Source organism: Sarcophilus harrisii, chromosome 4 (assembly GCF_902635505.1).
Source record: "Sarcophilus harrisii chromosome 4, mSarHar1.11, whole genome shotgun sequence".
NCBI classification, from domain to species: Eukaryota; Metazoa; Chordata; class Mammalia; order Dasyuromorphia; family Dasyuridae; genus Sarcophilus; species Sarcophilus harrisii.
In genome coordinates this window covers 414,229,258-414,257,174 of record NC_045429.1, presented here as the reverse complement: position 1 = coordinate 414,257,174, position 27,917 = coordinate 414,229,258, and the positions used below count along the sequence as shown (strand labels likewise).

At 39.8% G+C, this 27,917-nt stretch overlaps 1 protein-coding gene and 1 long non-coding RNA gene across 5 annotated transcripts in view; one reads left to right on the top strand and one right to left on the bottom strand.

Moving 5' to 3' along the window:
• Positions 1 to 27,917, top strand: part of KCND3 (potassium voltage-gated channel subfamily D member 3) — a 318,540-nt gene that overhangs the window by 103,560 nt on the left and 187,063 nt on the right. The gene's annotated exons all lie outside the window — the stretch shown is intronic.
• On the bottom strand, positions 8,394 to 12,147 carry LOC116423410. The gene is made up of 2 exons (XR_004234017.1): positions 11,695 to 12,147; positions 8,394 to 9,480 (listed from the first exon to the last, which is right to left on the bottom strand). It is a non-coding gene; the product is annotated as an uncharacterized LOC116423410 (long non-coding RNA).

Below are 27,917 nucleotides of genomic sequence, written 5' to 3'. Positions count from 1 at the left end.
AGAATAATGATGATGATAACCCAAAAGACCTAGAGCAAGATTATCTTGTGTCACTCGCCTTAAGGAAGAGCTGGGAAGTCTTGGCCACCAAAATTAATTGATGTAATCATCAACAGTTAAATAAATGTTGTTGATTTTATATAATATTATGATCATAATATAGAGCTAGAAAAGGCCTTAGAAGTAATAGAGTGTGACCATTCCATTTTACAGATTAGGAAACTGAGATCCAGAAATGTTTAAATGATTTGCCCAAATTATATTTTTTCCCACTAACCTCTAGTTGAAATTTATCATTTCCTTCAAATATTCAAAAATATTATTATGAGAAAGGATTTATGGGCATCATCATATTTCCAAAAATGTTTAGAAGTCTTGTCTAAGATGTCAGTGAGGAAGTTCAGTGAACAGAGTTCCAGGCCTGGAGTCAGTAAGATCTGAGTTCAAATCTGGTCTAAGACCCTAATTGCAAGACCCTAGGCACGTCACTTAACACTGTGTGCTTCGGTTTCCTCATCTATAAAAATGAGCTGGAGAAGGGAATGGCAAAAACTACTCCATTATCTTTGCCAAGAAAATCCCAAAAGAAGTTATGAAGAACTCTGAAAAACAAAAGTCTTACAGAGAGATAGGTTAGACTAAGGGCCACCCCTCCCCAAACCCTCCACTCAGCTCCTCATCCTGATCTCTTCTCATCAAAAAGCAAAACAGAGCTTTCCTTTGGTGCCCAATCTGGGCTGAATTTCAGATTTACTCTGGGTCAGGGGCAAAAGATTCAAGGCCTTCCTTCTGGGTGTCACACAGACATTCCTACTCATGAATTAAAGATATAGCCCTTGGCCAAAGGTTTGTAATGGCATCAGCCGCTCTTCTGCCCATCCGGGACAAATTAGAACCGCCTCAGAGCAATCTCAGGCTTCAAGGCAGCAAATAGTTGAAGACAGAAATGTGTGCAGAGTGAATTTTCAGCCAATATTGTAAAGAGAACACATGTGATTTCTACAGTAGCTTCAGATGTTGCTCTTTTTCAAACATTGCTTCTAAATAATCCCATTGTTTTCATCATCCTCATCACCATCATTACCATCAGTTTGCATCTTTCCTTGTGTTTGAGAAAACTATCTCCCTGGGATCTCCAAAGACTTCACCTTTACTGCCCTATTTGTCTTCCCTCGTTCCTCTGAGAGGGAGGAGACTCATAAGAGGCACGGTGGTATAGACAGAGTTTGAAAGTTAAGAGACTTAGTTTCTAATCGGGGTCCTGCTACTAACCAGCTATGTTGAATTGGGGGGAAATGTCACTTTGCCTCACTCCCAACTATAATATGGAGGAGGTGAGTAGAGCTGGATCTCCAAGATCCTGCCCAGCTTTAAAATTCTATAGTTCTATATGTTCATTTTGTAGCTGGAGAAAATCAAAGATTTCAATTAACTGAAAATACAAAATCTGATACCACTTACTTATATTTATATATGATTTTTTTTTTCAGTTTACAAAGCATTTTTTTCCACAGTGATCTCAACTACTGAATTCACTGGTCTTTTCTCAGTCTTCATTCTACTTGATCTCTGCAGCTTTTAATATTGTCACTATACTTTCTCCTAGAAATCCTTTACTCCCTTGATTTCAATGGCAGTGTTCTCTCCCCTTTATCTAACTATTCCTTCAGAGCTCTTCTGCTGGATCACCATTCTTCTCTCATCCACTACGTGTGAGCATCTCCCAGGGGTCTGTCTTGAATGCTCCTCTCTGTTTGCTCTTGGTGATCTCTTCAAATCGGATGGGTTCCATTTTCATCTCTATGTGGATGCCTTCAAGATGTATATATCTAACCTTAATCTCTCAGCCTCTCTCCTAGTCCCATCCCAGCTCCAGACCCACACCTTCAAGTGCCTACTTGTTGGATATTTCTATCTGGATCAAGTGATCATAAAATTTAGAGTGATGAGGAAGTTTCCCCTTCCTGTTTCAAAGTTATCATATTTAAAACAATATCCATCATTTTTACCTTAAATCGGTCCATCCTTTAAATTATCCTATTTCTGTTGGGGACAACTATGTGGCACAGTGGATAGAGTGTTAGGTCTGGAGTCAGGAAAACTCATCTCCCCGAATTTAAATCTGGCCTCAGATGTTTATCAAGAAAACTCACTTAATTCTGTTTGCCTCAGTGTCTATAAAATGAGCTAGAGAAGGAAATGGCAAACCACTCCAGTATCTGTGACAAGAAAGTCCCAACTGGGGTCATGAAGCATTAGATATGACTGAAAAAGTATTCAACAACCAACATTTCTGTTGAGGTAACCACCATCTTCCTGGGAAATCAGACTCAAAAGCTGAGTCATCTTTGACTCTTAATTCTCCTCCCATTATTTTTTCTTTACCACCTCCTATGTTATCTGCTTTCAGAATATCTCTCGTGTCTGCCCAGTTTTCTCCACCCTCTGGTTCAGACTCTCAATCCTGTCAACAATGCCCTCAGCCTCGCCCCTCTCTGCTCTATCCTCCAAATACCTGACAAAATACCCTTCTTATTAAACATATGTGACCATAACACTAACTTTCTAAGAAACATGAAAAAGCTCCTTATTATTCAATGGTCTAAACTACCAACTCCTCAGCACAGTATTTAAGGCTTTCATGATCTGCCGCCAACCAATGACTTCAGCTATAAAGAATTGTCAAATTGGATTTCTAGCCAGAATTTAAAGTATCATTTCCCACTTCTATGCATTCGTACAGGCTTATTCTCCCTTCTCTTCCTCTCCCCTATATCTGGAATATGCTCCTTTCCCATTCCTACCTTTCAGAATTCTTCTCCAGTGTCATCTTAATAAAACCTTTCCTAACTGAAAATGTGCTCTTCTACCTCCAATCTTCCTAGAGCATTTTTCCTCGATCTCTCCTTTGGGCTCATCATACCCTTTCTGGTTTTATAGAACTCTGTGTACGTGTCCAATTCACCACTCTCTAAATAGAATGTAAACTCTGTATCTTTTGGTGTGTATTTCTGGATTCTCCAGTACATAGCATAATGCCTTGAAGAGGAACTCTAAACAACCTCCTTTCATAATTATTTGTGTACATTTTGTACCTGCATCCCCATTAGATTGCAAAGTCCTTCAGAGCTGAATCTAGATATAAACACGTGTGTATGTTCATGTGTATATGTGTATATACATGCATATATACATACATGTACATATATATAACTGAACTCTGAAGGAGTTTGCATATATACCTACAGGTATTGCTTGCATACGTGTGTATATGATTGTACACATATGTACATGCATATATTTATACACATGTGTAGATATGTCTCTGTGTGTAGATAGATGGATAGATGGATAGATAGATAGATAGATAGATAGATAGATGGATAGATGGATGGATGGATGGATGGATGTAAATGGGGAGGAAGAGTCCTATTCCCATTGCTCATCATGATGCTTTGCTAATTTTTTTTGACCTGGGGAAGGTGGAGGGGTGTGAAAGGGAGTTCAGACTTGTGATTTCATTCAGGTGTGGAAGTCCCAGTACTTCCCTGAAGCAATGCATCTGGGTAACTCTTTTGTAAATTATAGCCTTACAGAACCACCTGGTACACTGAGGTTATGTGAATTGGCAGGGTTCACACAGCTGTCATCAGCATCATCACTGACAACAAACACTTACTAAGCACTGACTTTGTGCCAGGCACTATGCTAAGTGCAGGGGATACAAAGAAAAGCAAAAACACAGTTCTTGCCCTCAAGGAGTTCCCAGAGTGATGCAGGGGACAATGTGGAGACAATGACGAACGTAGAAGATATAGTATAAGTCATGGAGAGGGTGAATTAGGGGAGTTCTTGGAGAGAAAGAAAACTGGAAATCATTTCTTGCAGAAGGCGAGACTTCAAGGAAGGTTGAGGTAGGAGGGAGAGCATTCCAGACATAAATACATTTCATGAAAAGGCAGAGTTGGAAAATGAAGTGTCTTGGATGAGAAATAGCAATGGGAACAGGGTCGTATCAGAATCAGGATTTGCACCAGGTCTTTCTGACCCCAGAGTTGGCCCTGTAGTTATAAGTCTGTGCTTATAACTTTTTCTTAATTTGCATGGAGTAGAAAATTATTAAAAGTTGGCTTGCTTTAAATTCCATAATACAAATCAGCCAATGACACTCAAGCCTGAAAGCCTCAGGTCTCTTTCCATCTCTGCTACCATTGTAATTGTATGACCTTGAAGAAATCACTTCTTTCCTGTGCCTCAGTTTCCTCATCTAGAAATTTAGTAATTTCAAGGGCATTTTTAGTTCTGACATCCTCCGATTCTTGAGGTTTAATTTTCATGTGATTGTAGGGAATGGGGATAAGGGGTAGGGATGCAGAATGGGTTGTGTTTGCAGCAGGTGGAAAATCATGTCATCTGAATCCAACAGCATTGGGAGTAGGAAGGCTGGAGTGAAGAGAGGTCATGGAGAAATATAAGGTCAGTGCTTAGTATGCAGCTTGAGTGACTGCTTTTGCACTTGAATGATTTCTGAAAACTACATGGCGGAATGAAGTGATTTGTCCAGAGGGACTAGGATGAGAATCCGGGTTTCCCCACTCCCTCACCTTGGCAGTATTGCATTCTGTTCTCTCTACTGGTTAGGACAAGCATCCCAGCTTTACCTCTACCCTCAGCTTAATAAGGTTTGTAGTGTCAGGCATTTTAGAGTAAGCCAGGGAAGGGAATAATCCATAACTCAGAAAAGACAACGTGGGAAGGGGAGTGAATTATGGGAAAGGGTAAAAGGAACTCAGACCCCTTGCAAAGATGTTGTGCTAATGGAGCCTCTGAATTAGTTATGGGGCAAGATATAAATGTAAGAGCCAGATAGAGGCCAAAGAATCCAAATGGGACAAAGATCCAAAATGTCCCAGATTATTTGCAATTATGCAGAGATCTCTCTTGGAGCTAAAGATCCTGATGGCAGTATTAGGGAATTATAATCAGAACCTATAATTCAGGGAACTTTTTACCTTTGTGGCCATAGACAAAAATCCCTTCTCTCCTCATCTGTTATATAAAGGGAATGGACTAGCTGACTTTGAAGGCCCCTTCTAGTTCTGAGTGTTTGATTCTCTGAGAAAAAGGGAACAAATCAAGGGTCACCTTCTGAAGAGTTGCTCTATTTGTGGGTCACAGTCATACTAGCCCCCTCAGGTGTCTTGACCTTGAGCGAGTTGTGTGTGTGTGTGTGTGTGTGTGTGTGTGTGTGTGTGTGTGTGTTGAAGTTCGGAGAGAAGGGAACAGGATGGAAATGAAAGAGAAAAAAATGTCCCAGCACAGCCCTTGACATGGCAAAAGCCACCAGCTCTGGGCAGGACAAGCCAAGGGAGTTGGGGCTGGGGGAAGGAAGGGTAGAGAGGAGGGGGTATTCCAGCTCTCCCTCAGCCTGGGGTATTCAGCAACAAGAAGCTGTTTTGTTGTTGTTGTTGTTCCAAAGTGGGATGGGAGGAAGCTCGGAGAATTGGAAGGGCCAAGTTCTGCCAAACGAGCTGGTAGAGGAATTATTTGCAGTCTATATGCCAATTTGCTTTGTCATTGCCCAGCTATTTTTAGAAGCCACCGGCGTATCTAGGAAACCAGAATCTGTTGACTGTGTTTCTTTGGTGCTGGAAGTGTGATTATTTCCCAGAGATGCTGAAGGAATGTGTGAGGTCAGGCTCTTAGACAGGACCTCTTCTCTCTCTGGGTCACTGTGCATGGGCAAACACTGCCCTTGCCTCACATCCAGTCATCCCAGATGATCGGTCGATCTGGGGTCTGTGTGACCTTTTCCAGATGGAATATCAGCAGGAAGTTAGGTCAAACACTTCTATTTTGCTGGCCAGTGAGCGGAATCAACCTGGGACTCCCCAAATGGCAAGTCAAACATTTGGCCAATGATGGTCATGAGGAAGGAAGGGAAAAAATCCCGTAGGGACATTGCCCAGTAGAATTGTGGGATGTGCCCAGCCCATTTGGAGCACACTGTCCTAGTCTGAATAAGTCCTTCCTAGGTAGGGAACAATGAAAGGGTGGGATGGGGTGGGGGGAGAGAGAAAGAAGAAAAATTCCCTCTGGTCAAATCATTGGGACGGAACAAGGTTAGAGCATGCTAACCACTCTGCCCCCACTTCCCCTCGCAGAAGACTTCCTAACTACTTTGAATACAGCTCCTCCGACTTGCTGTCACTGCCACCAAGGGCTAGAGGGCTTCTGTTCCAAAAATGGAGCTCCTTGGAATTGTATTCTTTCCCTGCACGACTCCTCTGGTGTCTCTCTCCCCAGCATCTTCTGCTCCAAGGATGCCCACAAGCCACAAGCGTGCAAAAATTGTTTTTTACCGACCATGTGCTGAGAGCTCAGGGTACAGACTATATACAGAAAGGTACTTACAAATACTGTCTCGTTACCTACTTTAGCTTGGCACAGGTTTGCAAATATATCAGGCTGACTTACATAGTTGCCTTCAGCTTCGTTTCCAATTCTATTTCACCATCCCACCCCCAAGCCTTGGCAGAAATCTCTCAGGACTTTTCTAATCTCATTGGAACTAAGGTTTCGTGTCTACATTTGTCTTTGTCTGGGCTCTGAGTTCACCCCGTTGTCCTGGGTCAAAATTGTTCACCAAGTACTTCCCCCTACCCTCAGCCCAAGCCTTGATTCAGCAGATTACCTGCATAGCCATGGATGGGCTTTTTAAAAACTAACTCCATCCTTCCTTGGCATCCTGACTCAGACAATTGTTACACAAGGGTTCATCTGTTCCCCCTTTATTCCATTTGCTTTTTTGAACATAGTTTTTTGTAAAGTCCCCAAGTTCTTTTTGCAAAGTGTCCTCTCCTCGGTGTCACTGTTGGTTCAAAGTAATCTCAGCTGGCGCACAAACTTCTCCAATCCCAAGTTTTTGACAAACATTAGCATAAACATCACTGTATATGTCTGTTTAGCGTCAGTGTGACCTTGTATAAATCACTTCCCTTTGTGTTTCAATTTCCTCCAAATGAGGAAATTAGACCAGATGATTTCCAAGTCCTAGCCCTAAATTCTGGCTAATAAGAATACCCAGTTAGACTTCATTTATTCCATCTTCTCCAAAACTAAAATTCCCTTCAATCTGATTAAAGGTGAAAGAGAGGACTTTTGCCATTCTAAGATTTAGGCATTTTTATAGGATTTCTAGAGGACATTTGCTTTAGGGTGTTGGAAACCTTGACATTTTTTTTCACCTTTTCCAAGATGGGACAACTTTTCAAAAGTAGACTGTAAGATTCCCGTGGCTATTACTTTTAGGAAAATGCAACAACCACTGGTCACCCCACCGAACGTATTCCCAATTCTCCTCTGGTGTCTGTCATCTCCCTCTTAAATGTACCTGCCTGGGGTGCTCTATTCACTGTGCTTGTAAGCACCCTTAGATAATAAATACCCATATACTGGTGTGTGTTTCTTGTCAGGGTAACACCAGCCTTTGGCAAGCTTCTCCCCCACGTGTTGCCCTAGAGGCAAACAAACATTTGCTTATTGACCTGTGAGCTAATCTACCCTCTCCCCTAGGGCCAGGAGAGATGCAGCAGTGGCCTGTTCTCCCTAGAAATGCTAGCATCACGGAGATTTACCCAGCCTGCTTAGAGGAGGCTGCCCAGCCCATGAAGAAGAGCAAGACTCAGTGTTTTCGGAGCTCAACAAATGCTCCTTCTTTCACCTCCTCCTGTGTGAGAACCTCACAAACACCCCCTGTATGTGAGCAGCAGCTGCTGCTGCTGTCTAATACCAAATCTGTCTTGTCGTCTCGTTTCCCCATTGAAACATATAATTTTAATCATCTACTTTCAAGCCAGGAAGCTGATTTGCATGACAAAAGTCAAGTTTGTCTCTCTGCTGGAGCTGTTGGCAGGTCTTGGACTTTGCTTCCTGTTTTTAATTGCCTGTGTCCTAGGTGTACGCCCAGGCAAGGACCCCACTTCACCTGTACCAGTCAACTGATCGGAGACCAGTTTAGGTCAGACTAGGTCTGTTGCTAAGTGCCAGAGTGAAAAAATAAAAGCAAGAACTGCCCCTACCTTCCAGAAGCTCACATTCAGAGAGGGAAGACAGAATATAAAAGATAAATATAGAGTAGATTGATTAAAACCGTAGAGGGATGGCACTAACAATTGGGGGAATACAAGAACTAGCAACGGCATCCTGGAGGAGGTGGCTTAAGAGATGAGTTTTAAAGGAAAATGAGATTTTCAGAAGTAGAGACTGGGGAGGGAGAGTGCTTTGGATATGAAGAATGAACAGCCTTATCAGAGAAAAAAGGTGAAAAACGCACAGAAAGCAAGCCCATCTTCTCTGGCACAATGAGAATAAAATTAACTGTGAATGGTACTTTTTTAGTGTTTTTAAAGAATTACATCTTTTATATTAATAAATCTATTTTCTCACCCTCCTGTCCCCTTATTGACATAAGAAAAGAGGGAAAAATCTTTGTAGTAACATGCATGCACAGTCAAGCAAAATGAATTCCCTTGTTGGCCATATCTAGAACTGTTGTCTCAGTTTACACCTTTCATCCATGGCTCCTCTGCCAGGTGATGAGGAGTGTTAATTATCATCAGTCTTTTGGAATCATAGTTGGGTTACTTGGACCTTTTCAAAGTTGGCCTTCATTATTTCAGAAGACCTTTTGGGTGTCCATTTGCATGTTTGTTGAATTATAAAGTGCATCTAGAGTCCCCTGCTCCTGCTCCTTTTCCCTGATGTCTAATGCATGAAGTTGGACTGATCTGTCCTATAAAAGTAACAAGTAGGTTTGCTTTTCCTTTCTCTTTAGTCCTAAGGAAAATAGGCCCCTAGATGAGAAAACTGAAGATACTTGTCTTATTCCAATGTTCAGAATCCAAGGTCTGGCCAGACAATTTAGGAACCACATACCAGATGACATAGATGGAGCTACCCAAGGTCTGTGCCAGGCTTGGAAGAGCAAGAGGATAAGGGAAAGTGGGGACTCCTTGACAAGAAGGCTTCAAGAGGACAGACAGGTCAGTGTCTTCAGCAGATGAGTGTCTCCCAAGGGATGGATTTGCTGTCATGGTGGGTAATTGGATTGCTCCTCCACAGCAGGACAAGCACTGGTAACCTTTAGGATTAATTACTCCAGTCAACCTCAGCCTCGAGGTCTAGCTGTCCTCATTCTCTTGATGGTAAAGCTCACGGTGTTCAGAGCCTGGGTCCTAGAAGTTAGAGCCGTGGGAAAAACACATAGAGAGGTGCTCCGTCTGAGATTATCCCCATGAGCCCAAATACCCTTATGTAGGTATTGTCCCTTTCATTTCCCTGTGGCTGATTTGGCAATTCCCAGAACCAGGGTCTTTCATGAAGAGGAAATCTCTAGTTGTTCCATAGAGAGACTTGTCCAGCACCCTTTCTGTGCCTTTGACCTCGCTGGAGTGGAGAGAAGAGCCTCAGTTTCCTTTCCTGTAAAATGAGTTGAATTAAAAGATCTCACAGCTCCCTCCTAGTTCTAATGTTATGATTCGGTGCTGTTCCTCTGATTATGTAAGTTCTAGTGCTAATAAGGTATTTGGGGATTGGGGGAAGGGGCTGGAAACCTTTCAAAGGTAATATGGAATATCTCTGAGGATTCCTTCTCTGATTTCCCAATGATAATAGAAGCACTATCTCCAGATCATGGAATGGCCTCCTTCCATCGAGATGGAAGTAGTATAAACTGATCTGTATGCCCTTTATTTTCATCATCTAGGAAATGACAAACCACTCCAGGATCTTTGTCGAGAAAACCCCCAAACGCACAAGTCAGACGTGATTAAAAAACAACCAAACAACAACAAAAATGCTTAACTTTGGAACTTAAGTCATAATTTCCTTAAAGCCAGTAACATGATCATAGGACTTGGGCAGAAAAACATGGCCATGGATTGGGGGGCAGAGGGGGTCAAATCTTGGCTTTTATGGTTACTGTTTGACCTTAGAAGAATTACTTAATTTTCTTATCTGTAAAATATGAGAAGAGGAGTTGACTTCTGTGGATACTAAAGTCCATTTAAGCTCTAAATCTTCTATCATGTCAATTCAAGTTAAATCAACAGGCATTTATGAAACCTTGACTATGTTCCAGGTACTGTACTAAATACAACAAAAGGAAAGTTCCTGCTGTCAAATAACTTGCATTCTAAAGGAGGAAGTCAATACACAAAAGAAACAGAAAAGGTGGTGAGAAGGGGAGGAGGAAAGGAGGAATGACAGGAAGAAAGCCTGGATAGAAAGGAGTGAAATAGAGTGAGTGTGACTGGTGGTCTGGGCATTTGGCATAAAATGGAGATTTCAGGAAAGATTCAAAAATCAGAGGTAGATGAGAAGACTTTTGAGGCATTTTAAAGAAAGAAGTATGAAAGGTCAGCAGTGTGGCCCAGAGAGGAAGGAAGGAGGGAACATGGCTGACCTGGGCATATCCTTAAAAATGGATTTATGGAAAGGAACAATAGCACTGTAATCCCTCAGGATCTGGCTCTGCATAATCTGGCTCTTCTTCCCCCACTTCCATGTCTCCTTCATAGATTGCCTCCCTTTCTTCAAAGCTCAGTTCAGGTATGCACTCCTATAGGATACCTATTCTGGCCCTCCATTTGTTAGTGTCCCTAAATATAATCATTTGGAATTTACTTTGTATATACTTTGAATATATTTATTCATATACATGTTGTATCTCCCAATATAAAATCCAAGGGTTTCATGTTTCTGATAGAATGTGGTCTTTTTGAGATTGTGTTGGTTTTGCTTTGTTTGGAAGGGATGTTTTTTTTTTTTTTTGGGGGGGGGGGAGAAGCATTGTTTTTAATCCCTAACCTAGTGCTTAGCTAGGGATAAGACAATGATTCTTGAGTGATTAGTTGTGGGAAATTACTATTTTGTATTTATCTTAGCATCTTTATTACTTAGCACCATGCCTTATACTTTAGATAAATTTAATAATTCAATTAATCAATACACATTTATTAAATGTCTACTTTATTTCAGACACTGGATGGGCAAAGACAAAAAATGAAACAGACCCCACTCTATCAGAGATTTCTGTCAGAGGAAATAACCTATATAATAGCATATAAACAATATATATAATAATAAATATAACACTATGTTATAAGGTAACTAATATATAATAAATGATAAAATTTTAGGGAGAAAGAATGCTAGCAATTGGGAAGATCAAGAAAGATCCTCATTAATGCTTAAGATGCTTAAGTTGTGTCTTAAATGAGAAATTCTGTGAGGTACAGATATAGAGATACACATAACTTGTTGAACTGAACTGAATTGAATTGGGTTAAGGAAGGTATGGGCAAGTAGGTGTCACAGTGGATAGTGTGCCAGGGCTGGAGTCAGGAGACTTCTTGATTCCTTTATGACTTCAAATCTGGCCTCAGACAGTTACTAGCTGTATGATCTTGAACAAGCCATTTAACCCTTCTTACCTCTGTCTCCTCATCTTTAAAATGAGCTAGAAAAGGAAATGGCGTACCACTCCAGGATCTTTGCCGAGAAAACCCCAAAAGGGGTCACAGAGAGTCAGATATGACTGAACAATACACAAGAAGGATAAAGAATAGGGAGTATGATTTTTTTTCAAGACATAGAATATCCCTGATGGACCTGAATTTCTGTGTATCTCACCTGCCTGATCCTAGGGAAGATCTATCCATTACACTGGTGCAGGGCTGCATGAATGACCCCACTTTCTCTTACTTCCCATCTTAGCTCATATCAGTTTCTTTTACTCATTCTCCAGCTGAATTGACTAACAATCCATTGATGAACTGAATTTCACTCAGCATCCCACAATACTCAGCAATCAGAGCAGTACATCAGAAATGAGGGGGGGGGGGATCATCTCTTTGATCCAGAGAAACCCAGGCACAGAAAGGAATCACTCATTCTAACTTTTTTTCCCCGCCTGTCTTTGGCATTTGGCAGAGAACAGTGTGTCATTATGTGACTTTCCAGGAAAGACTGATTGGCCGCTCATTTGTTTCCATATCCCTATTCCCCCCCCCCTCAATGGAAATGGATGTTGCCATGACAACGTAATAGGAAGCAATCACACCTATTGTGGGGCAAGAATGTTGACTTGCATGAAAGAGTATGTGTTATTGGGGCGGGGGGACTGAGAAGAGAGTCTAGGCCTTGTGTATGGGGAGAAAGGATGTTAATTTAAAATAGAAGAGCTTGCCTTCTGAATTTTAAGTTTCTTCCCCTTCCTTTGTATACTTTGTCTATTACTTGCCAACTCACATCATTCTTCCTCTGACACCCTGTCCTGGCAAAAAAAAAATCACAAGCTTGGAGCCAGGGCTTTCAGATTAATCTTCACTCAGCACTCGGCAGCAGAGACAAGAATCATTTTGTTGTTTTAGTTCTTTAATGTGGTGAGTTTGGAGGCAAAAGACCTCTGTCTGAATCCTGATTCTGCTTGCCTGTTATCTATGTGATGTTGGGCAAGTCAAGTCCTTTCTCTGCGTCTCAGTTTTCCCATCTGTAAATAAGAGGTTGGGGTTAGATGATCCCCAAGTTTCCTTCCAGTTCTGAATCCTGTGATTCCTCCCACTTTCTCTGTCACTCTTGCTTGCCCGTTCCTCAGTCTTCTCCCCCACCCCCAGCAATAAAAAAGCATGACAGTTGGAGTTTCTATGACAATCCCACTGATTTTCCTTTTCTTGGGCAGAAATGTTGAATGGACTGAAGTAAAGATTGGGAATGTCCCTTAAAATCAGAAAGTTGATGGATAATGCCAGAGAGAACAGAGCATTTGGGAGACGTGGAAATCTCAGGATTTATTGTTGTTAATCTTGCCCCATCACCCACATGCATACACACACATGCACCTACATACACCCCACACAAATGCACACACTCCATTTACCTTTGACATTCACATGATGCAGGTACTCCCCTGTCCCTCGATCAAGGAAAGCATGGGCAAGTAGGTGACACAGTGGATAGTGTGCTGGGGCTGGAGTCCCTATTGACTAAAAGTATATATGGAACAGCATGCTAAGCCTGGTGGAGTACATAGGGCATAGGCCCTACCTTCATGGACTTTACCATCTGATTGTAAAGAAAAGACTTTACATGAAACAACGAGGAAGAATGCAGTCTAGAACATTTTTTTTGCACACTTGCCCAGGGTCATATAGCCAGGAAGTGTCTGAGACCAGATTTGAACTCAAGTCCTCCTGACTTTAGGGCCGGTGTTCTATCCATTGCACCACTTAGCTGCCCCCAGAACATATTTCAATACTGATATGGCTACTATAGGCCAAGGAAGTTTCAATGAAAAAGAAAACGGTGGATATTTCCATGTTCTTAGAGATTAGCTCCTTTTGGAGCCTCAGTTCCCTCACTTGTAAAAATGAGGCCATTAGACCTAAATCAGTTTGAAGTCCATCATTTCCTATGTTACTGGAGAGAAGTCCTCCCTTTTTGAAGTATTAAACCCTTGACATATTAACAGAGAAACAAGACATTGTGCTAGAGGCTAGGGGAGTGAAAAAGATCAGAACCAATACATCCTTGCTCTCCAAGAGCTGAAAGTCTCATACAGAAAGGAACAACTACATGAGTTATAATCTGATAAATGCATAGAAAAGATCCAAGACAATCATAAGAGTATTCAAAAAGGGAGGGTTTCATCTTACCATAAGTCACCAGGAAGGCTGGTACAATGTCTCTATCTGGTGCTTATTGGCACATTATGCCCAATTAGGTACTACTTAATCACCAAACTAACTCTTGTTATGACTTATAGAGTATTTTCCTTACCATGACCTGGTGAAGTTAGTACCTATTTCATTATCCCTATTCTACAACTGAAGAAACTGAGGCTTGTAAGTTAACTAACTTGCCCATCAGCCCACAGCAAGGTCAGTACATCCCAAGTGCACTGACCCCAAACGCAATGTTGTTTTCTCTGTAAAATATGATTTCTTATGTGAATTAGGTACTATTGAAATAATGAATAAATGTTTCATTCATTCATGAAAGTTTCTTAGTCATTTGGGATAGACCAAGGGAAAAATGATGGTCATGTTAATATTTTCAAACCTACTGCACCTCATATCCCAAGCAGAATGAGGCATCAAGATGTAATGGGTAGAATTCTGGTATTGTTAGTTCAAATCTTACATTTTCTAGCTATGTAACTTACTACTTATACACTTATTGTGGATAAGATAACCAAATTTTCCTAGGATCTGTGCAACTGCAAAATGAGGATAATAATACCTCATGGGTTATGGTGCAAAGCAAATGAGATAATGTATCTCAAGTGCTTTACAAACTTTAAAAAGCCCCATATAGATGTTTTCTAAACACTCTAAACTTAGTTTTTTCCCTAGTGCTCAGCAGTGTTCTGCATATAATAAGTGCCTAGTGTTTATGGAATTGAATTTAGTTTATTCATCTGTAAAATGAGCTAATAATGCTTATTATTTATCTCATGGGGTTATTGTGAGGATTGCAATGAGATTATAGATAATTCTCCATTATCATCATTGAGAGATAATGGTTATCTAATGCATAGAGAACTGGACTGAATCAAGAAAACCCTTTGGCCTCTATATATTGGTTTGAGATATTGGGTAAATTACTTAAGTTCTCAATGACTCCAGGTAACTTTCTAAACCCAGAAATTGAAGCATAATTATATATCCATGTTGGTGGCAGAAGTTTCATAATGGGAAGTTCACTAAATGAATGAGATCACAGGTCTAGACTAATAGAAACAAGATGATGATGATGATGATGATGATGATGATGATGATAATGATGATGATGCAGAAGAAGAAGAAAAGAAGAGAAGAAAAAGAGAAGAGGAGAGGAAAAGAAGGAAAGAAGAAAAGAGAAGAGAAGGAAAGAAGAAGAAAGAAAAGAAGAAGAAGATGATGATGATGATGGAATTAACCTCTTTGGGGTGGTTTAAAGAATATTTCTCTCCCTCTCCCTCTCCCTCTCCCTCTTCCTCTCCCTCTCCTTCTCTCCCTCCCTCCCCTTTTTCCTTCTCCTAACACATCACATTAGTGATTGGTGATGGAGTCACATTGTTAATTTTGTTAGTCCAGAAAAAAAGGTCTAACGTATCCTTTAGTCCAATAGACAAGTAATTTCCATAAATAAATGAATGAATGAAGCATTTATTAAGCATTCATTGTATATAAAGCACTGTGCTGGGCACTGGAAAGACAAATATCCCTGTTCTCAAAGATTCCTTAACAATAATAGCTGACATTTATATACATTATCTCCTTCAAACCTCAGAATCCATAAGTAGCCACTACATTTGTCATCATCCCTAATTTAACAGGTGAAAAATCTGAGACTTAAAAATTTGAGTCACAACTAAGCATCACAGGCAGAATTTGAATCCAGGTCTCTATGGCTCTAATTCCAGCACTCTATCCACTATGATATACTGTCACTCCTATGGCTCACTACTTGCTTTCTGCCCCCTACATAGTGTATGTGGTAAAACCCTTATTATTCACTTACATGTAGGTTTTACATTTTTATTCCACTGTCTATGTGCTCTCTAAATTGTGGGTCTGTCCTGGACAATAGACTCTATCTTTTTGCTCTTTTTTGAATTGTGAGATATGCTATTACTTGTATGTAATCAAAGCATTTAGACAGAGATAATAAGGATCGAGGGCCCACTCCAGAGTGTGACTCTGAAATCTACTGAAGGCGAAAAACTACGCAGTTTCTAAATCAGTCCTTTGAGCTGGTTTAGCATGAAAGGCTCTGATGAGCCTGGACTGATTCATCCTTTCTTGGTGTTCAGGGGCGGCTCATATAGAAGCACTCTCTGAGAACCACAGCTTTTCCCAGTGTATAGCACTGCTTCCCCACCTCCTCCTGAACGCCCAACAGAGCAGTCACCTCAGCACCTTGGGAACAAATATCTGGGCCGAGAAAAACACAAAATCCGAAGATACAATTGGGGACGAAAGAAAATCAGTTCATTGTGAGTTGTGAGTGCAGTGAGCCTGGGTGCTTCTGTGCTGTACCCAGAGCTCAGCTGGAATCAAACCAGGAGTGGGAGCAGCAGAAATGTGATTTTCCTTCCCCTGCCATAGTTGGGGCCAGCAGGGCAGCAGAGGGAGGGAGAGTTCAGAACCAAGGATAGCAATTGTTGTGTTGCACCAGGTCGCCATGGTGACCTGCTTTCCTGCAGGATGTCACAGCTTCTCAGAACCAATCACTGACAGGTGTAGATAAGGTTTGTCTGTCTGTCTCAAGGCTGAGTTGACTGAAGCACTGATGTTTTCCCTGTTGCTCTGCCTTAGGGAGATTGAGAGGGGCTAAGAGTGGGAAATCAGCTCTATATTTAGCTCCTGAATTGTATATCTCTCGTTGCAGCATTCAAAGATACTGACTTCTAACCTAACATGGAGAAGGTTGAAAATTCATAGAATTTAGAGCTGAATGAAAACTTGGGAGTTAGCTAATTCAATCCCCCTTGTTTTTTCAATATTTTTTTCAATTATATGTAAACATTAACATTCATTTTTAACAATTTTGAATTCCAGATTTTCTCCCTCACTTATTCCCTTCCCCCTTCACGACAAGGCAAGCAATTGAAATAGGTTGTACATGTGCAATCATGAAAAACATTTCCATATTAGTCATATTGTGAAAGAAAACACAGAACAAAAAAAAATCCAAAAAAATAAAGGCCAAAAAAAGGATGCTTTCATCTGAAGTCAGACTCCATCAGTTCTTTCTCTGGAGGTGGATAGCATTTTTATGAGTGCTTCAGAATTGTCTTAGATCACTGTATTGCTGAGAACAGCTAAGTCATTCATCGCGCAATGTTGTTATTGGTGTCTATGATGTTCGCCTGGTTCTGCTTATTTCACTTTGTACCAGTTTATGTAAATCTTTCTAGGCTTTTCTGAAAGTATCTTGCTCATCATTTCTTATGACACAATAGATAGTATTTCATCGCAATCATATGCCATAACTTGCTCAGTCATTTCCTCAATTGATAGGTATCCCTTTGATTATTAATTTTTTTGCAACTACAAAAAGACCTGCAATAAGTATTTTTGTGCATATAGGTCTTTTTTATGTGTTTGGGATATAGATCTAGTAGAACTATTATTGGGTTGAAAGATATGCACCATTTTATAGCTCTTTGTATATAGTTCAACTCCCTTATTTTTCAGATGACATAATTGAGGCCCAAAGACATGATCAGATCATAGATTTTGAGTTGAAAGGGACTTTAGAGATCTCGGACCTTCTCATTCTAAAGTTGAAAAAATCAAAACTTGGAGTTCAATCATCTGCCCAAGATTTCATAGTTAGTAAGTAGAAGTAACTTGTCCAAAATTACCCAGTAAGTGACAAGAAATAGAATATGAACCCAGTCTACTCATTCCAAATTTGAAATCACCTTTTGAACATACTACACTGTCTCTGTGGCTGAATGTTGTATTTTATATCCCTAATCACATTCCTAGGCATTTTATAAATGCTTATTAATTAATTAGGCTTTTGTGGGTTTTTTAAAAAATAGATTATTCAAAATGACCATAGATTTACTTTCATTGAATTGATTGAAGTTCATTGAATTGAATTGCACATATACATACATGTGTATGTATATATTCTGGGTTCAGAACTTAGATTTATTAGAGGAAGAGAGAGGACTCTGTTGCATTTGAGAAATTGTATGAGGATTTTGATGATCCCAAGCTGCTTGCTGACATAAAAACCTATCTTTTTAATAGCACTATTCTTCCATTGATTTTATGTGAATAATCAATCATTCAATATGGCAGTCTTTGCAGAATTGAAATTGTGATTAATCCTCTAGCAGGTTAATGGGAACATACATGATGGACATATTGGCCCATGATAATTTATGTGTGAGAAATGTTTGAAAAAGGTATCATCTAGAAAATATAAGAGCTAAAAAAGGGTAAGATTGATCATTTTTAAAAGGAAGTATTAACAGATAAACAGCTCTGATTCTTCCCAATAGACTGTCTAAAGATCTAGAGCAGATGTTTTTAATCATTTTTGTGTCATAAATATATTTGGCAGTCTTCTGAGGTCTGTGAACAATGTTTTTAAATACATAAAATAAGTTAATTAGCACCACAAAAGAAACAGATTATTTTGAAATAGCATTGTAATTTTTTTAGCAAGAATTCACAGACCCCAGATTAAGAACTCCTGAGCTAGAGAAAGACCTCCAGTGTTTTGAGTAGATCTACAATGGAGGATTTGTGGGAAGACGTGATTAAGAATTGAACGGAATGAGAAGTATATGGGGTTGTAATCACAATGAAAGGTAATATGCCATAGGGCAGTGGTGTCAAACTCAAAAAGAAACAGATTCCTATGGACCACATATTGACTTAGAAAACCACAAATTAACATTATCTATGTTGCCTTTTTTATTAAGTTTGGAAATCACTTGAAGCCCACTGGCTTTGTGTTTGACACCTCTGCTATAGGAGATACTACACTCGGAGTCAGGAAAAATCTAGGCTCAACTCCTGCTTCCAAACCATACTGACTTTTATGATCCTGAGCAAGGTATTTAAACTACTCTGGGCCTTAGTTTCTTTATCTGTAAAATAAAGATATTGCACTGGGTGTTCTCTGAGGACCCTTTCACTCTTAAATGTGTCACTTCCACCTTCCTCTACTGGGAAAAGAAATACCTATGTACATGAGACTATAGACTTGTTGAAGTAAAAGAGAAAGGCCTTTGGAAACTCCCAAATGCAGAAAATGACAGCATTTGATATAGATTTTCAAAACAAAATTGAAATGAAAATGGCTTTAATTGCAACTTGGTAATAGTCATTTTACTAGGGGAGGTAAAAATAGCAAGAGCTTTGGGGAAATACTGTGTACATTTTTCTTTTTAGGGGAAAAATCACAATTGGTGAGCAAAACAAAAATATCATTTTTATATATACATTCAAGAGTTGAATCTAGGGTATGCTTGAAGGTATGCACTTCAAATGGGGCCTTTTTTAACTCACTGAGGGCAGAGGTACTCTGTGGAGGAGGATGAGGGAGGAAAGAAAAGATAAATGTACCAACAAGTGTTCATTAAGCACACATTTTGAGCTAGGTATTATGCTAAGTGCTGAGGATATATAAGAACCAGAAGAAAAAGAACTTGACAACTCTTGCCCACAGGGAGCTTACATTCTAATTGGGAAGAACAGCTCAAAAGAGGGAGCTGAAAAGGGGGAAAAGACAAAGGTACTACTGCATCACAGACAAATGTTCCTCCTGAAAAAGCAGCTAAATGATGGGAGCCAAAAAAGCTTCTTTGCCCAGTAACCCAGGCTGAGCTCCCTCAGGATTGAACACAAACATGATGCAAATATTATTCCCTTCCCAGCCTCCCTCTTGAGCTAGGGTCCACTGCATGGCATGCAATGCTTTAGACAATATCCAGGTGAGGTATTTGGGTGCCAAGTTAATTACAGGGCTTTTTTCCTCTTTTACTAGAATAGTCACAGAAGGAAGAGGTTCACTTCAACACTATCATTTTATGATTTTGTGATAAAACTCAGGTCTTTTGTTTTTCCTCTGGACTTTGACCTACACTGCAGGTGCCTCTCCCTCTACCCCCACTATCCTAGTGATGCCCTTATAGAGAGGAAAATATTAGATGTGGAGTTAGAAGAAATGGATTTCTCTACCATCTAATATTTTCCTGCTTCCATTAGAACATAAGGATGATACAGTAGAAAGTATATGGACTTATAAGTCAGAGGACTTGGGTTCAAATCCTTCCTTTGAAAATTTCTACCTGTCTTACACTGGCCATTTACTTTCTGGGCCTCAGTTTCCTTATCTGCAAAATAAGGGGGTTCCATGCTAGGGCAATAAAGATCCATTCTAGCTGAATGATTTTGTGATCCTTGATGTCCTGTCATCTCAATCACTTGTCTACACAGTAAGCATCCTAGGGCCCTTACCAAGGCATTAAATAAAAGTTTGTGAAATTAAATTGCATTGAGACTTAGGATACTTGTGGTACCAAGCAACTCTCTTGACAAGTTTCAGTTTCCGTATCTATTTGGAGCATTTTCTTCCTAGGATGGTGTGAGGAACACACTCTGTATACTGCAAAGTAGCATATAAATGCCAGCTGTCCATATTGGCTGCCATGACCAAAGCATTCAGATCCAGGCTACTGGTGCTGAACCTCTCTGTACATAGATTTTGGTGGCTTTTAGGCAGCGGACAAAATCTGTCATCGGAATTGTTGCTAGGGCCTTTAAAATGTGACAGAACCTGCAGCTAGGTTTCATATGTTATTTTTATTCTTTTCCCCAGCCTCCCTCTTGAGCCAATCTGTGAGCCAGTGTCCACTGCATGGCATTCAGTGCTTTAGGCAATGCCCAGGTGAGGTATTTGGGTGCCAAGTTAATTACAGGGTCCTTTTTTTTCCTTTTGCTAGAATATTGCAGTGGATGCAAATGACTCTGCTGTTTAATGAATGGAACAAATGAGTTAAGAGGTGGAATTGAAATCGATGCCTTCTCATGCGGAGCCTTCACTCTGTGGGGTCCTGGCCTTATTCCAGTCCTGCTGAGCCAGAGGACGGCAGGAAAACTGAGAGGGTCAGAGAAGCTCACTTCAAAGTGGGCTGAGGGAGGGGTAGTACCCAGGGGCAGAGCAGCTTCAGACCAGAAAGGCTCATTTGGCAAACTGAACTCCTCTGGTCAAATCCATGATGGCCAGGGGCTCCAAAGTTCCCACAAGCTATGCCCCTTCCCCATCTCTCTCCTACCTGTGCCATTCATTACTTCTATATTCTTTATCATAAAGGCTTGAGTAGCTGCAGAGAACTGATGAATAGTCAGGAACTGTGCTACAATTTCTCTTCTTCCATCTCCCCCTTCTTTGACCAGAAATAAGACTCACAGTTACAAGTTGATGAAACCTACTGAACCATGACTGGATTTTAATTATGTGTTAGTAGACTCGGTCTAGAGATGAAAGGTTTTTCTAAGGGTCCTTGGGCCCCTCTTTACTTCTGGGCAAGACTGACCCTGGTCCTTGTTGGTTGTATTCCTTCTTGTCTTTAGAATCTCCACTAGAGATCAGGATGGAGGAGAAAGAGCAATCAATTCTGAAAATTCCCACTCAGTTCTGTACTCCCCACTGTACAAAAACAGAGAATCTCAAAGTTGGAAGAGAGGCCATGTAGTCCACTATACTTCAACTGGAAACCCATACCCAACAAATAATGATCTAGTCTCTATTTGAAGACCTCCAATAAAGAAGACTCTATTCCCTCAAAAGCAGCCCCATCCACTTTGGGACAGTTCTAAATGTTAAGAAACTTTTCTTTATATCAACCCAAAATTCATCTCTTTTTAAATTCAATCATTAGATTGAATTTAATACTCATGGTTTGGGGCCCATGCCCTCTGGGACCAAACAGAATGAGATTGAGGTCTCTTCCATATGACAGTCTTTCATGTTCTTTGAGACAGCTTTCATGTCTTTCCCCCAATCTTAAATCACCTCTTCTCCAGGCTAAGCATCCTCAGCTCCCCCAACCAGCCCTCATAAGGATTTCTCTCTGGGTCCTTGATCATCCTGGATGCCCATTAGCTCAGCAATGTCCTTCCTAAAATATAGTGCCCAAAAATGACAACATACTCTAGTTGTGGCTGTGCAGTGCACAGCATGATGGAACAATCACCTCCTTGTTCTGTATACCATGCATGCTTCCCTTAATGTATCCCATGATATCATTAGTTTTCTTTTCCTACTGTCTGATCATGTTATCAGATCATTAAATCTAAAACTCAGTAACCCCTTCTTCCACTACCTCTCAGTTATGCTTTCCTTGTCTTGTGCTTGTGAAGTTGATTTTCTGAGCCTGAGTAAAATTTTGCATGTCTCCATTCAATTCCACATTATTAGATTCAACACAATGTTTTAGCCTATTCAAATCTTTTCAGGTCCTTTCTTCCAATATTGAAAATGTCTCTCCCAGCTTTATGTTCTCTAAAAATACAAAAAAAAATGTCTTCTCTGCCTTCTTCAAGTCATTAATGAAAGAAGTAAGCAGCACAAGACACGTAACAGATTCTAAAGCACTTTATTAGAAACCACTTTCCAAATTTACAACAAACCATTAATAATGGTTCTTTGCATCCAGTCATTTAACCAGTTCCAAATCTACCTGGATATGCTATTCTGTTGTCTACATCTCCTCTTCTTATCCACTAGAATAAGAAGAACATTTTCAAATCCTAGTATTTTAGATAAATTCCAGTTAACAATATTCTCGCTATCTACCAGCTTAATAATAATCTTGTCAAAAAAGGAAATGAAATTAGTCTGGCATTTTCTATTATTGAAGATACTATATTGGCTCTTTGTTGTCACTGCCTTTTTTTAGGTGTCCAGTAGCTGTCCTTTTAATAATATATTATAGTATTTTGTTAGGAATTGAAGTCATTATTTTTCTGAAAATTAAAATTGTGGGTTTTTTCCTTTTTCAAAATTGTACCAATATTTGCCCTCTTTAAATCAATAGTAACTTTATTTTCTGCCCTTTCCGATTGTTAAAAAAAATTACTTGTGCTCAGAGTCACACCTACCAGTTCTATCCATTCTCTGTGATTTAGATTATCTAGGCAAGATTCAGGTAAACTAATGAAGGACAACTGAGCACTTCTTCACTGTCTCCCTACTTATCTTGGGCACCAACTCTCAATTAGCCATTTTTGTTTTACTCATACATCATTCTCCTTGCAGAAAAAATATATGCAAACTAAAAATTGAATACTTTTTGTTCTCTCCATCATAGTTTATTTTTGTTCCATTTACTCCAAGCTGCAGCATATCCCTCAATCTCATTTTTTTAATGGAGCTTTAAAAAAATTTTTTGTAATTATTGTTTTTGACCCTTTTCACCAGGCCTAGTTCAGTCTGATCTTTAGTTCCCCCAAGGTTTATTCTTAAAGAACCATACTTTGATATCCATCCTCTGTTACCTGCCATTGCCTGCATTGTTGCCCATTTTAAAAAGTTTATTGGGGAGTTCCCTGTGTTCCACATTTATCTTTTTAGACAACCCCCCTTTTTCTCTTCATAAATACTGTTTCTCTTCCTATCTTCAGAATTTCATCTTTTGATGATGAATGTTGGAGGGGATGTGAGAAAACTGGGACACTAATGCATTGTTGGTAAAGTTATGAACTGATCCAACCATTCTGGTGAGCAATTTGGAATTATGCTCAAAGGGTTATCAATCTGTGTATACCCTTTGATCCAGCAGTATCTCTACTGGACATGTATCCCAAAGAGATCATAAAAAGGGAGGGAAAGGTCCTATGTGTGCAGAAAAATTTTGTAGCAGCCCTTTTTGTAATGGCAAGGAACTAGAAACTGATTGGATGCCCATCAGTTGGGAGATGCGGAATAAGTTGTGTTATAGGAATGTTATGGAACATTATCTCTTCATCACAAGACCATTAGAACTGGACTCAATCATATTGCAGTTGAAAAGAGCCACATCCATCAGAATCGATCATTGCATTATCTTACTGTTACTGTGGACAATGTTTTCTTGGTTCTACTCACTTCACTTATCATCAGTTCATGTAAGTCTCTCCAGGCTTCTGTGAAATCATCCTGCTGATAGTTTCTTATAGAACATACTTTTTACCTAAATTTGGACATTTGTGTGAAGACATTGGAAACCAAGAATTTTATTGTTCCTTCCTTTCTTCAATTTTGTTTTTATGTAAATTTCCAAGTGTCTCAACTACTGCTTTTCATTATATATTATCCATGGTATCTTTGTAGGAGTCAGTTTTCTTCTCCCTTCCCCTCCCTGATATTTTTTTATTTGATTAGTAAGACTGCAGAAAAATACATTATTTTACAAACAGATTACAGGTGCTACAGTGCTTAGAGCACGGGACCTGGAGTTTGGAAGAACTGAGTTTAAAAATTGCATCATATACTATCTGTGTGAACTTGAAGAAGCTATTTATTTGACTCAGCTGTAAATGGGGGAAATAATCACACCTACCTCCCAGAGTTCTTGTGAAGATCAAATGAGATAACATTTGTATAACACTAAGTATATAGTGTCTGATACATAGAAGGCTCTATATTAATGCTATTGTTAGTATATCATTATATCTATTAACATTATTAATTATGAGTATCTTTTCTGGTAGCTGATTTTCTAGATTCACTAGTTCTCCTCTGCTTCCAGAACATTTTTCCCATTAAAATCTCACCATTGTTTCAGGAACTATCCAAGTGCCAATTAGTTATTAATTGAGAGGCATTGGGGGACAGTAGAAATAGCAATGGCTATAGAGTCAGAGAACCCAGGTGCAAATTATTGTTTTGCACTTTTATACTTTTGTAACCTTGGTCAAGTCATTTAACCCCCATGGATCTCAGTCTCTCCATCTGCAAACGGAGGACCAAATATCCTCTGGGATCCCTTCAGCTTAGAGCTATGATCCTGGACTAATCCCACATGATATTGTACTTCAGTTTGTTTTCCAGGTATATGCCATTCACCCACTCCCTCTCACCCCCATTTATTTCTTAATTTGGTTGCTTGAGGAATTTGATCATCTTTTAAATTAAGAAGCCTAGGAAACAATGTTATTGTTCAGTTGTGTGTGATTCTGTGACTCTATGACCATCGCACCTCAGCCACTTCTGTCCCTCACTATTTACCAAAACTTGCCCAAACTCCATGACACTATCTATCCATCCTATCCTTTCTCATCCCCTTCTTCCTTTGCTTTCAATTTCACTACGTTACCCAAATTAGTTGACTCTTCATCCCATAAACACATGAACCTGATGATGAACATGTAGCCCTCGACCTGTCCCTTAGCTTATGCTATATCTTGTATTTGGAATGAATAGATGGATGGATGGATGATAAAGCATTTACTGAGTTTTTATAATGTATCAGTCACTATACTAACCCCTGGGTATATATCCATAAGAAAGCAAAGTAATCCCTGCTCTCAAGGAGCTTACATTCTTTTTTGATAGTGTTTTATTTTTCCAAATACATGTAAAGATACTTTTCAACATTCATTTTTGTAAGATTTTGTGTTCCAAATTTTTCTCCCTTCCTTCCTTATTTCCCCCTCTACCCAAGACAGCAAGCAATCCAATATAGGTTAAATATGTGAAAGAGGAGTTTAAATTCTAATGAGAGAAGACAACACCTACTTGGTGCCATGGTTTGGAAACAATGTTGGGGAAAATGTTATGGAGACTTGGCTGGTTCCAGGAGAAATAAAACAAAAGGATGGTTGTAGTAACATATGACTTATCCTCGGTACTGAGGAAACCAAGGCTCCCAAATGTACTACTTAAGTCTGGGAGTTCTGAGCTAAATAGGGTTAAAGCAAAATGGGTGATGCCCTAAATCTGGCACAAATACAGTGAGTGGAGACTGCCTAAGAAGAGAGAATGGAAATGGATCAGGTCATAGCTTCCCTGTCTGTCTCCACACTTTAGCTTGGGTAAAAAGTAAGACAAAAATTCACCTATTGGAGCCTAAGGTGGTTCCAGGGGTAGAATTTAAGCTCTCAGGGATAGGATGAGGATGGGGGTGGGGTGAAGGGATGAGGAGATGGAAAATGTTGGTTGGCTGGTCTTTTCATGTCTTAAATTTCTACTCATGATTTAAGGTCTAACTCAAACATGATCTCTTCTGTGAGTTCTGTCCTGATCTCCCCAATCTGGAATAACCTTTTCCTTAGAATTCCCCTGAAGTTTTGCTTTTTCCACTCTCTGATCTGCTTAATTGGGGCAGCTAGATAGGAGAGTGGATAACATATCAGGCCTGAAGTCAGGAATACTGGGCTTCAAATCCAACTTCAGACACTTTGTAGCTATGTGACTCTGGGCAAGTAGTTACCTCAGTTTCTTATCTGTGAAATGAACTGGAATAGGAAATGGCAAACCACTTCAGTATTTCTTCCAAGAAGACACTAAGTGGGACCAAATATAATCTGGCGTAACTGAAAAACAACAGAACAAAACAAATGAACTTAATTAATTCCATTATACTTATTTGTTTCTTATCCCTGTCCTAAGACATGTTTTACAAAGATAGGGACTATGTCTTATCTAAAATTTCCCCCCCACATAGTTCTTAACAAATGTTTGTTGAAAGAATGATTTAACAACTTGTTCTACAAATTATGTATCAAAGATACTCTGATGCTTTCACATTAGGCATTTCTGGGGAGTTTGGAGACCTGAATCTTCATTTGTGTTTTTTGTCTATGGAGTCAGCAAGGAGCAATCAACAAGTATTAATATGAAGGGGAATCCTATGCAGAGCCAAGCAGGTTATAGACCCTTCATTAGTACCTGTTAATATGAATTAAATCAAATTCTGTTTTGTACCCCAGTGAACAAATTTTGGGGGTATTACAGAGACAAGTAGTATTTTTTTTCCTTAATGATTTGGCTTCTTCTTGGTTCTGGAGACCCTTCTAGCTGAACTTCCAGGGAAACTGCCCTTGACGATCCAGAGAAATCTCTGTAAGGGAAGCCAGGTCCAACTCTGTAGAATCCTAGTATTCTTTATCACTTCTAGTGATAAGTTTCACGACCAGCGCAAACTCAAGGTTGTAGCAGTTTTGATGCCACAGGTTTTTTTACGTGGCAAAGCAACTGTTTCGTTCCCTTAGAAACCGAGTACATTATCGACAGCACAGGAGGTGTCTAGGGTAAGCGCACCTGTCACCAGTCACTGAAATGCAGCTGTCTCTGGGGAGAGAGCTACTCAGAGAACCATTTACAGCGGCAGCTACTGCTTAAAAGTTGGGGAGGGGGTAACAAGAAGGCTTTTTTCTTGACAAGGATATTGGGATAGGAGATGGCGAGGGAGGAGTTTGAAAGGAGAGAGAAAAGGTAGTTAGGTGATGCAGAGGATAGAGTGCTGGACCAGACATTAGGAAAACCCGAGTTCAAAATCTGACCACAGAAACTTACTAGCTGTATGACCCCGACAAGTCATTTAATTTCCTCAATTGTAAAAAGGGAATAATGATAGCAAATATTCTACAGGTTGTCATAAGGATAAAATGAGATAATATTTGTAAAGTGCTCTGCAAATATTAAAGATGCTTCTTGTTATTGTTGTTGTTGCAATACTACAAGGAAGGGCTCAGAGAGGTCAGGTAATAAGCAATAACTCTGAGCTGATGATTCAGAATTTTCTTTCCAAGTCCCCCATTCTGAGTAATGGAAGGGTGGAACTGCTGGATGTAATTGTTTCATTTAAAAGTGAAGAGGAAAGGCTACAAGTGATATCCCTGTCCTTTTGCATATATGCAAATTGATCCTATCTTCCAACCTGCCAGTTCCCATCCATAAGTACAGAGAAATATATTCCTTTTAATTCAAGGAAAAGCAGTTGGATTAGAGTCTGAGGATATTAATTCAGGCTCTAGTACTTGGTCTGTGTACCCAGGCTTTCTCATCTGTCAAATAGAGCATCAGACTAGGTGATATCTACTGTCTCTTCTATCTCCAAATCTGTGATCCTGGGACAACATATCCAGTTGTTGACTGGGCTCAGCGAGATTGTCTAGCCTTCTTTGAGCTGCCCCTCCTCCCAAGTTTTTTCCTTCCTTTCCCTCCTTCCCAAATTAGTGGCTTTATAAGGTAGAGGTCTAACTGTCTGTGTTTGTTTTACCTGCAGTTGATAGACTCTATATCATACCTCAGTCACCTCATGTACATAGTGCTTTATTGTTAAAAGGTAAGACAACCGGATTATGACAGCATTTGGCTGAGTGTGAGTGCAACTGAGCAGGCCAATGTGGAATCCAGTC